This window comes from Hyla sarda, chromosome 3 (genome assembly GCF_029499605.1).
Source record: "Hyla sarda isolate aHylSar1 chromosome 3, aHylSar1.hap1, whole genome shotgun sequence".
Classification (NCBI taxonomy): Eukaryota; Metazoa; Chordata; class Amphibia; order Anura; family Hylidae; genus Hyla; species Hyla sarda.
This window is the reverse complement of record NC_079191.1, coordinates 280,590,511-280,603,358: the sequence shown is the minus strand read 5'-3', so window position 1 is coordinate 280,603,358 and position 12,848 is coordinate 280,590,511. Positions and strand designations below refer to the sequence as shown.

The window sequence follows — 12,848 nt, the reverse complement described above, 5'->3', positions numbered from 1 at the left end:
GAGTTCCTGCGTACCGGTAGGATCCTCCTAGTGGGATAACCCCTTGTCACCTCTTCCTTCTTTAAATTTATCTGTTTGATGTATATAATTTGTATATAATCTAGATATATGTATAGTACTTCCAGGACCTTAGGTCCCATGACTACTAAGCCTACTGTTAGGTTAAGCTTAAGGACCTTGCAGGTCACCTAAGTGGGTCACATGATGTACCACAATGCTTTGTGAAAGGACTGACATTTGGTGGGAACCAATAAGCTATGAGCCTGCCGCCTTGCCATATAAGGGCACTGTTACCCAATGATGGCTCTGTTCTCCACATGCTCTCTTGTTCCTGATCATCTCTAGATGTATCATCACTCTGTACAGTTCTGCAAGAGAACTTAGGCCTGAAGCCTGCTAACTTCAGCCGAATACAAAACCGTGAGTTCAACTAAACTCAATCCTAAATCTACGTGACTACTGAACTTAAAACCAAACCCTAAATTCAGTGGAACAGCATAAAGCAAGCCTCAGAGCTTATTTCCCTACAAGGTCCCAACCAACTGTGAAGAACTTAAAGGGGTACTCCACCCCTAGACATCTTATCCCCTATCCAAAGGATAGGGGATAAGATGTCAAATCGCCGCGGTCCCGCTGCTGGGGAGCCCCGGGATTGCCGCTGCGGCACCCCACTCTCATTACAGCACAGAGCGAGTTCGGGCGATACGGGGGACGGAGCAGCGTGACGTCATGGCTCTGCCCCTCGTGACATCACGACCCGTCCCCTTTATGCAATTCTATGGGAGGGGGCGTGACGACCGCCGCGCCCCCTCCCATAGACTTGTATTGAAAGGGGCGGGTCGTGATGTCACAAGGGGCGGAGCCGTGACGTAACGATGCTCCGGCCCCTGTACTGCCCGTCATTACGTGCAGAGTGAACTCGCTCTGTGCTGTAATGAGAGCGCAGTGCCGCAGCGGGGATCCCGGGGCTCTCCAGCAGCGGGACCGAAGCAATCTGACATCTTATCCCCTATCCTTTGGATAGGGGATAAGATGTCTAGGGGTGGAGTACCCCTTTAAGTTCGGTCCTCTGTAAAGACTGTTACTACTGTTAACCTGCATAAAAGTTGCAGTAAGGTTATTTCCAGTTTACTAAAACTCCGGTTGTGGACAATCCTTTATTCCTCCCTATCGTTCCTGGGATGGGTAGCGGTAGGATTATATAGAGAGGAAGAACCCGCACCCTGGCATCACGACAGTTAATGGAGAACTACGGGATTGAAAATTTTTGTCCCCTATAAGTTTCAGATCGCGGGGGGTCCGACCGTTGGGGCCCCCCACGATCTCCCGTACGGGGCCGTGGCTCTCTGCATAAAGAGCGCGTGTCGACCACCGCACGAGGTGGCGGCTGACACGCGCTCTCCATTTACTGCTATTGGATAGCCGAAGCACTGCCTTCGCCAATTTCCGGCTCTCCCATAGCAATGTATGGAGGGGGCGTGTTGGCCGCTGCTTCGTGCAGTGGTCAACATGCCCTCTCTAACCGGAGAGCCGGGGCCCCGTACAGGAGATCGCGGGGGGCTCCAGTGGTCGGACCCCCCGTGATCTGAAACTTATCCCCTATCCTTAGGATAGGGGATACATTTTTCAATCCCATAGTTCTCCTTTAAGGATTAATCCAACATCTTTTCATCATTGCACAGCTACACCCTACCTACTCTACATCTCCACAAGCTCACCACACATATATATTGTTTCTCCTTGAGTAAAGCATCATAAAACTTTTCAGTTCCATAACAGAAAAAAATGCATTTATTCTCTGCTGCCAAGTGTCAAAGAGGTGTTTCCCTGGCCCTTGAAGTGCTGAGGTCTAAATTGCCTCCCTGCTCACTTTCTAATTCCTGTCTCTGTTTCCACATTTCATTCCTGTTTTGTGCAGGTGCAGGATTTGGAAACAGGGCTTGGTTTCCAGCTGACTGTCAGTCAAATAGGGATAGGGATGGGAGGGGGAGGGAAAGGAACATTGTCAATAGCTGTCTACAGATGGTAGCCTTTCCTCCTGAACAGGTGTGAAATTCCCATTGATGTTCTAAGGCTTCTTATCAAAGTCAGTAACTGACTTGAAAGGACAGCTACCCTCACAAAATGTCATCAGAGCACTACTTTTCATATCCTAGTTTCCAAATAATCTTATCATCTGTATTAAGTATCAGATATTACATGAATAAAGTCTGAATAAAATTTCTCATCTTAGTGTTCACTGTTGAGCTTGAAGCAAGTTGTTAAACCTTGAAAGCTCAGAATGTACCGGCAATGCCATCAATACATTCTTCCTTATTATACAAATATAAGGTATTTAAAAGGTCCATACATACTGTAATACCTAATAATATTCATAACAATGCTGGGAGGTAGCTGATGCAATAGGGCATCAGTAAAGTTACAGTGTCTCTCATATAGGGTATATACTCATATATGAGATTATCAACAGACCAGGTAGGAAAATTCCCCAAGGAATAAAAACATTTAGAATAACAGTACAAATGCATTAACAATTGCACTTATAGTGTGAAATGCATGAAGGTGTTATGTGAATGAAGTCAACAGTAAGGAGAAATGTATTTTCCATATATCACAGAATTCCCTGTATTAGCTTCATATTGAACATAAACGCTGCCTAAAGTTTGATACTTAACCATTGAGCATGAAGGGTTAGGACACTACGCCCCTCTTTAGGTGGTCTATAATTGGTGCATATTTACTGCATATTATCCCATCCCATATAAACATTTATTTTGGTGAGACAATGAATACTTCACTACTGTATTTTCTATGTGAACTGATATAGCGTGTTATTATCTCAGCAAGCACCAGCATTATGTGTCACTATGTGTGCCAATCCATTTTACTACTTGAGTCAAATATTAATTCTAGAGGGCATAATTAACCCCAGCGGCTTTGTCAGGGTTTGGAAGCTGTTCAGTTCTATGCTCCTAGGATGACTATTGTTTCCAATACAGTGAAATGTAGCATGCCATTAGAATACTGAATTGAATGTGTTGTTTATTTGATGCCAAACAATTCCAATGTCTTTTTTCACCAAAGCAAATTTAGATTCATGCAACACCCAAAAATGAACTTGTCATAAAACTTGTATGAAGTAGACAGAAATCAATCTTTTCTTAAATACAGGCTTCTTAGAATACACGAAAACTTTTTTATGAGCCTTATTTCCTCTTGATTTATAACTGGGTAATAAGTAAAATGAACAGATGCCTGCTCCATGAACAAAGTATGCATTCGGATATGTTATGTGTTTTTTTTTTATGATACAACCCTAAATTATGGTCTGTCTGCTTTGGTAATTTTGCAGAGAACAGATGGTGAAATCTTAGTTGCAAGGGATGCACCCATTAAAAAAGCAGAGCCTGCCAAAGAAAGATTCATTCCGACAGAGATATTTATTCTTCCAGTGGACTTCAAAGGAAATACAAATTTATGTCAAAGCAAATGTTTATCTCATTTTCTGCATCATTTCCATTTTGACACTTTAAAAGTATATTTTATGCACAGCTGGAGAATATTTTGCAAAAAAGTAAAAAATAAAAAAAAAGTTATAGGAATAAAAGGTAGAAAAATAATTCAAATCTGAACAAGTAACAGTGGCCTGAAATGATCTTGAATCTTGAGCGATTTCCCCAAAAATGAGTTTACATTTTTACAAGAGTAAATACAAATATCACAAGCTAATAAACCATAAAAAATAAAAAGGTCAAACTGTGCATTATGCAATGGAAGATATTTCCTAAAGACAATTGCGAAAGAGTTTGATATACAAAAAATGTAAAAAAAAAAATCCAAATTCAACAAATTCCCTCAGGGAATAACTGAGAAAAGGATAAAAAAAAAAACTAAATTGATGAAAATGAAATGACTGGCAAGCTGTGCTAAATATATCATGCCACTTAAGACATTTTGCTAAAGCCGATGCAAATGAAGCAATTCATCACCAATAAATTCATGATCCATATGACACTGTTGATAATTCTCATCTATTCTCATCTAACCACTTTCCAAAGGTTTTTCTTGAAACTGCTCCCCATAGCAGAAATGCTACTAGACACTACTGCCTACTGGCATTGGAGCAGCAGCAGGGGCACCGGCCCTTTAAGTTGCCTTTAATTTTATCAATAGGGATTCCAAATACTGAACAATTGCTCAAAAGGTTGTTTTTTTTTTGGGCTTAGACAATACTTACACTAGATAAATAAATAAATAATTCTCTACCACATTGATCAGCTAAAGACAGTTTGTGTTTTTAACAATGAAACAGTTGCAAATACTAATAATGTAAAATGATTTAACTTTCAGGGTATAGTGCCACGGTGTATGTGTGTGACCAGTAGTACAATTATGCCTACTTGGCATGTATGCCCTTCATCTTCCCCACGTGCATTGACAAATCGTTACCACCATAATTTTTTATACAGCATATATTAAACTGAAATGTGTGGGTAGGGAATAGAAAAAAGGGGGAATCGTAAGGATCAAGTGCCAAATGGGAATGGCTAGACAACTGGATCAGAAATTATCTGAAGCAGCAGGTTCTGTAGGTTTTGTGCAGTATGAAGTGGTTATTACTAACTAAAAGTGATCTCAGTGGCAACAAGCAACTAGTGAAGTGGTGACAAGGTAATGGACAACCATGTGAAGTGATGTATGTGAAGACTGCAGACTAGCCAATCTTGTCTTATCCCACAGAACAGCTACCAATTGACAAACAAAGTTATTGCTGAATATGAAAAAAGAGTGTCAGGACACTCAGTGCATTACATTTTTCTGATTATGGGGCTCCACATCCACAGAGCAGTCAGAGTGCCAATGATGATCCCTGGCCACTGCCTAAAGCACCTATAATGCGTACATGAGCATTAGAATTGAATTATGGTACAATGGAGAAGACAATCTAATCTGATTCTCATATGAAAAGCTGGGTGCAAGTGTGTCACTTAACTGTGGCAATCATTACATTAGGATGCCCTTATGGAAGAAGTTGGTGCTAAACAAAGCTGCATTGGGAAACCTCAGGTCCTGACATGTGTGAATTTTCACCCACTTAAGAATAGGGGACTCGGCATCTCCATACACTCTGCAAATCAAGTGGCATCCAAGGTGAGCTTACGTCAGGGGTGTAAGACAAAACAGGGGGCTATTCCTCCAATAGAATTCATATAGCAGGCAACAGTCCGTATCGCGCGGTATGCGCTTCGTCAGGGGCCTGACGAAGCGCATACTGCGCAATATGGACCGTCACCCGCTGCTGTGAATACCCCCGCACCGATCCCACATCCCGCACAGCTTGATGTTCTTATAATAAAAGACTCGGATGAAGACATCTAACAGTGAGTACTTTGTTCAATTTTTCGCTTATCTTATGTGCTGCCATAAGACATATGTGAATGTTACTTATTGTCAAGGCAAATAAGATCATGGGTTGCATTAAAAGAAGAATAGATCCACATAACAAAACATAGCTCACCACATAGCTCACCACCATTTAAACCACTTGTCAGACTGTACATAGAACATTGATCTTCAGCAAGTTCAATTGTAGACAACAGAAGTGACCATTGGAATAGGGTAGACTGTAGTACCAGAAAGAGTATCAAAATTAGGGGTTTCAAGGAAAACAGATGTCTGAAGGGTTAACTGATAACTATGTAGAAATATATCAAGGATTAATATATCTAAATAGATCTTTTCCATGATTTATTTAAACCTGCATCTGTATTTATAACACACAAAATTGGATTCTTCACTGTAAGAGCAATGATACTGTAAAACTCTTTACCAGAAAAAGTAACCAAAGTGAAATTATTGGAACACATCAAAGAGGCCTTCATTTATTTCCGATGTAAAATAATATTACAAGTTATAGTTACTAAATTTCAGCCCAGAAGCTACAAGCTACGCCTCTGGTTGGGGAGGTAATAAAAATGGTTGTCTGCCTTATGGGGTGGTTAACTTTCCTTACGATTAATATTGCAGAAAATGTTGAAGCGGATATTGATGGACTGTCTGCTGCTTATGTCTTGATGCCAGATACCACAGTATGGGTCAGAGCGGTTTTATGTACCGTATATGCCAGCGTATAAGACGACCCCCAACTTTTACAGTTAAAATATAGAGTTTGGGATATACTCGCCATATAAGACTACCCCTTCTACTGCGATGTACAGTACCTTGTAGTTCCCCCCACATCAGGTAGGCAGCATGTTCCCCCACATTAGGTTGCAGTTCCCCCATATTAGGTTGGCAGTTCCCCCACATTAGGTTGGCAGTTCCCCCACATTAGGTTGCCAACTCCCTCACATTAGTAGGCAGTTCCCCCACATTAGGTTGCAGTTCCCCCACATTAGGTTGTAGTTCCCCCACATGAGGTCGGCAGTTCCCCCACAATAGTAGGCAGCTCCCCCACATTAGGTCAGCAGTTCCCCCACATTAGTAGGCAGCTCCCCCACATTAGGTCAGCAGCTCCCGCACAATAGTAGGCAGCTCCCCCACATTAGGTCAGCAGTTCCCCCACAATAGTAGGCAGCTCCCCCCACATTAGGTCAGCTGTTCCCCCCACATTAGGTTAGCAGTTCCCCCCCACATTAGGTCAGCAGTTCCCCAACAATAGTAGGCAGCTCCCCCCACATTAGGTCAGCAGTTTCCCCACATTAGGTCGACAGTTCCTCCACAATAGAAGGCAGCTTCCCCCACATTAGGTCGGGAGTTACCCCACATTAGTAGGCAGCTCCCCCACATTAGTAGACAGTCCCCCCCCTCACAGACATACAGCCTCCAGCCATATGCAATGTATGGCTGGAGGCTGTATGTCTGTACTGCCCCCACAGTGTTCTGATTACCGCTCCTCCGGCCTGGGGTCACCATCTACTGCTATGGACCATAGCAGCAGTCCCGGGCCTGTAGGAGCAGTAACCGGATCACTGAAGAAGATGACGCGCCGACGGTCACTCACCAGGCCCCGGCCAGCGTGCGTCCTCCTGCGATGGTCCTGCGGTCCTCCTGGTCCTCCTGCATCTCTATGGTCGCAGGAAGACATCACTGACGTCCCATGCATACAACCATAGAGGCGGAGAAGCGGAGGAGGACCGCAGGAGGACGCGCGCCGGTCGCGGAATGGTGAGTGACCGGCAGACATCCCTATGTCCCGAAAAGATCTTTCGGGACACAGGGATGTCCGGCATAGGAAAAGCTATGATTATCTGCTCCCGTGATACTAAAAACCAGGGTGCCTCCAGCTGTTGTGTAACTACAGCTACCAGCATGCCCGGACCTGCAAAGTCTGTCCAGGCATGCTGGGAGTTGTAGTTTCACAACAGCTGGAGACACCCTGGTTTTTAGTATCAGTAATTCGTTTTTATCTGCTCTGGCTGGCCCCCGCACACGGGAGCCGGCCCGGACAGATAGTCATAAGTTTTCTTATTCTGGACCCCAATACCCGGCGTATAAGACAACCCCCGACTTTTCTGAAAAAAAGTTAAAAAGTCGTCTTATATGCAGGAATATACGGTACATGTAGAAGAAGAGGTAAACACTATTAGGTAGGTGCTGTTTAAAATTGTGGATAATGTTTAGTTTTTGTATTAGATAGATAGATAGCTATTTCTTTAACGTTCCTATGTCTGAACTGAACTGAATAAATCAACTAGAGGAGTATTGTTTTTTATGGCACTGACCTTTAGAACAAGATCATGTAATTCCTGTTTGCACTTAACAAGTCCCATTCAGGAGACTGAAAATCTCTGCAGCTATGTAACACATTCCACAATGTTAAACCTTTATACATTATGTATTATAAAGCAATCCTTTGAAATGTGAATGAATCATGTCAGCTTCCATACTTTCTAGTCACTTCAGGCTGATTGCACCTTTAACAACTGTTGAATGGATAGAACAAATTGTGGTATATTTAAAAGTTCATGGTAAATACACCATTTATCTGGGCAATAGGGTTTTACGCTAAGAAATGCATTTCTGATTCTGCCAAGAATTTAATACCTAGTTGAATATTTGTGACACCTTATCTGTTAATATTAAAGATACCTTTAACACTTTAATGACACAACGAAACATTAATCTTTTTAATATACTTCATAAAAAAGTTATCTCCTTTTTATAGAAATCATGACTTATGAAAAAGACCACTAGGGATCCCCATTTCACCCAGACCATAATCCTCTTTATCCCAGCTGAAGCACAGGCTAGGAAAAAGTGCTCACTCCTGTCCTGTCTAATAGATTGCAGCATGAAAACAGAGAGGAGGGGATTACAGAACAGCCTACTGTAATTGAATGAAGAGACCCAGCACAGCAAAGCAGACTCAGGGAGGAAGATAATTCATGCAGAGTGAGGACACGCCCCCTCCAATGCAAAGGATGGCAAACCAAGTAAGCAACAGATAGAAGGTATTTGTGAGAGAAGTATAGGTGGTATGCACATAAAAATATATGTACATGATGAGGATAAGGTACTGAATAACATATACCATTTTTTGTGGGATATGACAGGGCCAATTTTCATTTTTGCATTTTTTCTCTCCTCGCGTTTTAATAGCCCTAATGCTTTAAAATTTTCAACTACAGGGCCATATGAGAGCTTATTTTATGTCTGACCATTTGTACTTTGTAGTGGCATCCCTTATTTTACCACAATATCTACAGTGAAGCCCCAAAAAAATATTGAAAATTGAAAAAAACAAAACAATGTTGTAACTTTTTTTTTTTGGAGTGGTACATGTAACGCAGTACACCTAATGCTTATACTTACATGTTATTTTTACTCTGTAGTACAATACTCTATTTATTTTGATTCATTTTACTTCTTAAAAAAATAGATAACTTTTTTAAAGTATATGAGTAGGCTTAACCTGTTGGGGACGGAGGGCGTATGGGTACGCCCTCACATCCAGGATCTTAAGGAAGGAGGGCGTACCTTAAGGTCTAAATGGGCTTCGTCCCCAAGGGGTTTACATTTTTTTTTTACTGTTTATTTTTTATGTAAACAGGGCTGTATGAGAGTAAATTTTTCCATGCTGTGATCTGTAGTTTTTATTAGTAGTCTGTTTTAGTGGTAATTTCTTGATGGCTTTTTATTCATTTTTTTTTTCTAGTACACAAAGTGACCAAAATCAGCAATTCTGGACCTTGGTATTTTTTAAGGTTGTTTCACTGTTCCATTAAAGGAAAATGGTCAGTTGTTCACCCGCACTATAACCCGATACACTGACTTAAATATCCTTCAAAGGTCCCCCTCTTCCATCGCTGACTTGTGCTTTCAGGCGGGCCCGCCAGCTAGATTTAAATATTCATAAGTACCGGTCACGTGAGCGCTCATGCCTACTGAGTGATCACGTGACTGTCACTTATGAATATTTAAATCTAGCCGGCGGGCCCTCCTCAAAATATTAATGCCTGGAATTTGCTGTGATTCTTGGCTGCTTCATAGACTGTTAATGCTTCATGATATAAATATATACACAATTTTACGTTGAAATTTTTCCACTTAAATATATGTCATAGGGCCTAAATGAGTTGATACAGTGAATAAACTACAAGATGTTGTCAAGTCTCCATTTCATATCATTCTTAGAGATCATTTGGTGCCACCTGGAGAAATCAGTGATAAAGGGAGTGGTTTTGTTGTGCGCCACTATTTATGGTTGATACTGATCTGCCCTTTAGCCCCTAATGCCCTTACTGACGAGGTTGGATTGATGCTTGTATATACAGTAGGGTACTGGAAAGGGGTCTATCCACACACACTAGCTATCAATATCTACTAACCTCAGGATTGTAGCGGATCTGACTAATATCTCTAGAGCACAGACTAGAGTCTTCACTGAGAGTGGGGCAGCGGTCATGCATGCACACCACCACTCCATTTATTCTTTATGGGAACTGTCAAATACAGCAGAGTACAGTTCACCTATCTTCTACGGCTCCAAAAGACAATGAATAGAGCAGCAGGGCTCATGCACAACTGCCAATCTGTTCTCAAAGGGAGACTAATTCTCAGTCCTGGGATAGGGGATAACTAGCATTTGTGAGTAAACAAACCCCTTTAATGAATGAAATTTGGGTTTATTGAAGATATGGGATAAATGCATGTACCTTCCTACAGACTAGTCCTGCACACAATAATTTTCCTACCACTAAGGAAGGTTTATTCAAACTTCAAGATCCAACAGCTCTTAGAATACTAAAGAGAGAACCAATGTACCCATTATTTTAGTAGATTTTCCTAAAGGAAATCTGAAACCTAACAAATTCACCAAAGGATTCTAAAAACAGTGATTACAACTCCAATCTATGAATCATCAAAACCAAATAAAAATCATTATGTCTGTTCAGGCTGTTTCCCATTGGAGTGTCGGTATCTGTCTATGGACCTTAAATACAAGACTTTAATTAATTAATTAAATGGCAATGGTATGTCATTGGTATTGCTTCAGTACTGCATCTATATCTCGGTACAGTAAATACTGGTGGACTATCTTCTCGGCAGGACACTGGACCACATCCTTAAAATTAAGTTGAAATAACTGATGACAAACTGATGCAGTACAGATCAAATACCGATTACATATGGATGAATGTTCTCTCTCCCTAGAATTTAATGGGCAATTTCAGATCAAAAAACTTTTCACATGCTGTTACTGATGAAAGACCTTTTGTAATATGGTTGTTTAACATTTTTTGAATATTTAATAGAGAAAACAGCCCCTGAAAATCCCACCACAAGGGTCCCCATACCTACTTGGACACTAACCAGTCCTGCAGTATCAGCTTGTCCTTAAGTCATGGACAAGAGATGACTCAGAGACAATGGCCCTCATTTACTAAGAAAATCGGGTTGTAAGTCTATGTTGCTTTCTTACCCGACTGCTTTTTTCCCCTGGTATTTATTATTATGTCGCATCCTGTTTGTCGCACGTGGGTTTTGTAGGTTTTGGTTTCCAACTCCTCTGAGCTGTCGGGAAAAAATCCACAACAATTCAACAAATTCGGGTTGGAAACCTTAATAAATACGTGGGAAAGCTCAGAAATGTCAGGTTACGCCCCTTTTTCGGGTTTGGGAGAATCCACATCGGGTCTGTCGGGAAGAAATGTCGCATAGTGTCGCAGACTGGCGCACGATGTCTGTGACATGGCGCAGACAAAGATGCGACAAAAAAACCCGACAAAAGAGGTCGGGTTTAGAATAGTAAATGAGGGCCAATGCTGCATAAGCAGACACACCAATCACCTCCCATCTTCACTGTAAGCTAATAAAAAGAGGAATTTTTATAATAAATATAGGTGATAGAAGAATACAAATTTGATGTTCATGGTCAGGATTAGGTACTGAGTAACATATGTATTTCTTTATTTTGTGGGATCTGACAGGTACATTTTATATGGGCTGTTTGCATCTGCAAAGCAGTTAAAAGTAGTATTTGCTAAATGTTTATGCATGTATGTTCATACACCCATATGAATATCACATAAATGAACATTAACACAGAATTAGCGTCTGCAAAAAAACATAAGTAATACAGATGCAAAATACCCTTGTGTGAAACCGGCTTAAGGAAGTGAAAATGACTTATTTGGTTGTATAGACTCTTAACTGGAACTGATTTGAGTAATTTTTAATCCATTTTGGGGACTTGAAAGCTCAAATCCAATATTTGGTTCTGGGTTCTTTAAATAAAGAGATTTTCCAAGGATTTTGTGCAGGAGGAAATGCCTTTTTGCTTAGATAAATGCTAACATATCCATGTCTTGAGATAGGTAATATAAATGGGAATCAATATCCCGCATTTGACAGTTAAACGCTTTAATGCTAAGAAGAATAAAAAATCCTATCTAACTGAGCACTGATGCTTCACTAAACAATATATTATCTAGATGCATCTGTGAGATTCGGGACTCGCCCTAAACCTTATTTATTTTCAAACTATTTTCTCCTTCAAATCAGATAAGATCTGTCGAGAGTAGCAAAACTATTTTGTTCAAATATGATATTTCACACTGCAACATCTGTTGTGCCTATCCAAAATTTATGGCTATTTCCTGAGGCCAGAATCGTGAGTGTATCCTTATCAATCTTTCACAGCGCTTCCAATAACAACACATGTAACTGTGCATATTTACCATTGTGATTTTAATTCTATAAAGCAATGATTGCTTAAGTTTATGTCCATATACAACAAGGCAGGATATATAGGCTGCTCATAAATCCTGTATAAAAAGACTGCTTCACAGTCACTTATAAAGCAGCTTCATCTGTTACAACCAAGATTATAGTTGTCTCTATGAATATCCAGACATAATCAGTTCTGTTTTGTTTTTTTTCCTATTTATCCCGTTTCTGCTCGCTGCTCATTACTTTTAACTTTTGTCTAGCATATTGGACATGACATTGTTTGTATGATGCAGATGGACATTAGACATGTGATGTTTATGATGTGCAACTTAAAAAAAAAATTGTCGTATACATTTTCACATGTAAAACCAGAGAAAACTATACCACATATAAAAAGTTCTTATTTAGCTATAAGCAACCATTTTATTGTGCTTTACTATTCAGGTCAATACGGCATTATTACAAAAAAACAATCAGCATTATTTACTAAGCATATTGTCACGATGCCGGCTGGCAGGTAGTGGATCCTCTGTGCCAGAGAGGGATTGGCGTGGACCGTGCTAGTGGACCGGTTCTAAGCCACTACTGGTTTTCACCAGAGCCCACCGCAAAGCGGGATGGTCTTGCTGCGGCGGTAGTGACCAGGTCGTATCCACTAGCAACGGCTCACCTCT

The 12,848-nt window shown here is 40.8% G+C and overlaps 1 long non-coding RNA gene across 1 annotated transcript in view; it reads left to right on the top strand.

Annotated features, from left to right (window-relative positions):
- Positions 1–3,481, top strand: part of LOC130362378 (uncharacterized) — a 100,221-nt gene extending 96,740 nt beyond the window's left edge. The window contains exon 8 of the long non-coding RNA XR_008891385.1: positions 3,353–3,481. This is a non-coding gene — a long non-coding RNA (uncharacterized LOC130362378). The remainder of the gene's footprint in view (positions 1–3,352) is intronic.
- The last annotated feature ends 9,367 nt before the right edge of the window (positions 3,482–12,848 follow it).